Below are 3,705 nucleotides of genomic sequence, written 5' to 3'. Positions count from 1 at the left end.
ACTCCTTTCTGTGCCTAAATAACAGCACACCAGGCTATTTATTAAACCTTAAGATCAACTGATCTTATAAATCCCCTTTTTTCATTCCCTAGAAGATAGTTGCATTATTCTGCTTTCCATTTTATTTTTTTTACCCTAACTAGAATAGGGCTAAGCCTCAAATTCATTTTTAATAACTCACTCAAGATAATAAAGTAAAAAGTGTTTGAAAACTTCATTTTGGTCCACTAGAGTGAGGAAGCCCTTCTTTTAAAGGGAAAATAAATTTCCAATAGGTTTTCCACAGGACTTAGAAGTAGGGCAAAAAAAGTACATTGACCATGATTTCCACAATTCCAGTGCAAACTTCCAAATGTAAACTATGTCTTATTCCTTTCTTGGTGCTTCATGGGAAATTAAAGTTTAAAACTGAGGGCAGAGAAACCTATTTCTGCTGCTATTGTCACAGCAGATATTAATTTCTCTAGCAAAGAGACAGGACAGCAACTCTAATAGAGGTGGTATTACCAACATCAGGGAACTGAAATCTGCCATTATAGAGGAGTACCAGGAATGGTCCCCCATGGATTGAGGGCATGTTTTTTAGGTTGTATTTATAGGAAAGAAAAAAAATGGCTGGGGATGACTAAAAATTTTAAGTTGCAAAGTGAAAGGGTCTGGGCGAAATAATGAGTATGAAGCAGATGCTGAAAGACCACGTTTGATAATGCTCCACAAGGAAATTGAACATCATGCCAAAAATGGAACAGGAGCTCTAAAGAACTATATGTTTATCTCTAACGCTTAGAATGGGTTCATTTGTAGGTTCATTAGCAAGGGAAAATCCAGTAAAAGTCTCATTAGTGAACATGAAATTGTACATAAGGGGAGAAACTGTGGCAAGAAGAAAAGAGTCAAAAGGCAGATTTGGGCACCATCTGCTTCATGGTGATAGATGAAGCGTGTTATTTTCCAAAGAGTAAAGATATCTGAGGTCTGAACCTTCAGAAACTGCAGAGGGCATCTGGAAAGAAAACACAAATTAAAGTAGAAATCACTGAAGGACTAAAATTATATTTTAAAAATCATTTTAAGTCTCTGTTATTAATTTTAAATGTACATGAATGATTTATATTTCTCTTTTCCTCTTATTAAATGTGTATTTTTGTTGTATGTCATATAATCCTTCTCCAATATATTCCCATCAGTTAGTGTCTCATCTAGTACTACAGAATGGAATAAAATAATTACCTCGAAAAAGGCTGTTGTTTTATTGTTTAATAAACCTGCGTGGAAACTCTCATGAAATGTGCTGAACAAAATAAAATTTACTTGGTGTTACTTTGTATAGAATTATGCTTTCAATTGAGAGTTAATTAGCTTTTATGATTGGAAAGAGACTTGAATTAAATATGTTTTTTCAGATTCTGGAAGGCTTCTGTGATCTATTATTTTGCATGGTATACAGGAAAAGCTCATTTGCTCCTATGCTAATTTAGCAGTGTAAACTATAAACTAGAGGATTAAAAAAGACTCAAGAGAGTGCAACCCCAGGGCTTCTGTTAAGTGTACATTAGTGCACAATAAATCTCTGCCATTTAAATGTTCTGATATTTTTATTCAAAGTAAATAGTTCTCTGTATCTCTTAAGTTATAAAGCTTACTTAAGGTGATTTAGATGAACTGGAGACAATTACCGTAATCATACTACTGCTGTGTGCATTGCTTTTGAATAGCCATTTAGAGACTAGAGATCAGACAAGGCCCATTGCTTTATGTGACAAGAGCTAGGCCATTATCCTACAATTTTTTTTCTTCTTTCCTATTTATTTTTCTAGAATTGTTACTCATACCAAACCATCCCTCTCTCTTTTGAATGCAAATGTGATTTTGTTGCTCTTAAAATATATAAAGAAGCCTTCAGAGGCTCATTTATCTTGGCTAACAATCCACATCTATAAAATGTAGTGGCAGATACTTCTGAAAATTTGCAGAGTAAATGACATAATCTACTGAATAGAGTAGTTAGAAGAGGATGAGATGGGATGTGGCTATTACTTGCTCAGAAAGCTGCTTTACAACAGAAAAATTATTTAATCTCTTGGTTTCTCTTTTTTTGGAAAATGAGGTTTTTCTTTTTATTCATCTCATAGAATTTTAGCAATTACATTAAGTGAGAAAATAATCATTATTCTTTAAAATAGGGAAGGAAAAATGATCTTGAGTGTATTCATTTCACAAATATTGTGTATATTCTTTGCATAGCACTCCCTAATAGGCCCAGTAGAGACACAAAGTTGAGTAAACTAGTCCTGCTATGAGATTTATAATGTAAATTGGAAATCAGTTTTGGGTAACAGAGAGGGAAATAGCTTAGTTTCACATAAACCTAGATTATGTTTGTTTTTCCTATATTTTATATTTTCATTTTATTTGTTCTTTTTAGATATACATAACAGTAGAATGTATTTTGGTATATAATACATACATGGCATGTAACTTATTCTAATTAGGATCTTATTCCTATGGTTGTACATGATGCAGAATAACCCTGGCTATGTATTCAAATGCAAGGTGAGGAATGTTATCTTTAATAAATTCTCCTATCCTTCCTATTCCATGCCCCACTCCCTTCCTTTCATTCCCCTTTGTCTCATCCAAGGGACTTCTATTCTTCCCCTCCTCACCCTTTCTTGTTGTAGATATCAGAGAGAACATTCAGCCTTTGGTTTTGGAGGGACTGGCTTATTTCATTTAGCATGATATTCTCCAGCTCAAACTATTTACCAGCAAAGGCCATAATTTAATTCTTCTTTATCACTGAGTAATATTCCATTGTGTATATATACCACATTTTCTTTATCCATTTATCTGTTGAAGGACAGGTTGGTACCATAGCTTGGCTATTATGAATTAAGCTGCTATGAACATTGATGAGGCTGAGTCACTATAGTATGCTGATTTGAAGTCCTTTACAGAGAGCCTACAGAATGGGAGAAAATCTTTACCATATGTACCTCAGATAGAGCATTGATTTCCAAGATATACAAGGAACTCAAGAAACTTAACACCAGTAATAATAACAACAACAACAACAACACAAGCAATAAGTGGCCAAAGGAATTGAAAAGAAACTTCACAAAAGAAATACAAATGTACAACAAATATATAAAAAAATTGTTCAACATCACTAGTGATTAGAGAAATGTGAATTAAAACAACACTGAGATTCCATCTCACTTCAGTCAGAATGGCAATTACCAAGAATAAAAGTAACAAAAAATGTTAATGTTGATGAGGGGGAAAAGGTACACTCATACATTGCTGGTGGGACTGCAAATGAAAAATGCCAGGTTGTAGGTGAAGTCCTGTTAGGGGTGGTTTTTCTCCTCCTCCTCCTCCTCCTCCTCCTCCTCCTCCTCCTCCTCCTTTTTCATCAAACACTAAGTGATACTAATTGCAATCCCAATTGAGATCCATTCTTCTGTATAGATATCAAAGAGGAATGGACAAGCAGAGAGGGTCTGATATTAGAAAATCTGCATCAAGCACTGAGAGGTTCCACTATGCTGCTCTGTGGCCCCTGGCTGTGTCCTGATGTCTCTGAGCCTGGGTTGACTGAATTGCCTGGGAATGGGGTATCTTATCCTGCAGGGCTATTCTTAGCTTTGAAGTAGAAAGTGCACGTGCAGCATGTGCAGCATGTGCAAAAGAGGGAACACCAAT

The sequence above is a fragment of the Marmota monax genome, unplaced genomic scaffold, assembly GCF_021218885.2.
Source record: "Marmota monax isolate L192 unplaced genomic scaffold, Marmota_monax_Labrador192_F-V1.1 WCK01_AAM20220418_F8-fsc00011, whole genome shotgun sequence".
Taxonomy (NCBI): Eukaryota; Metazoa; Chordata; class Mammalia; order Rodentia; family Sciuridae; genus Marmota; species Marmota monax.
Note: the sequence above shows the minus strand (reverse complement) of the source record.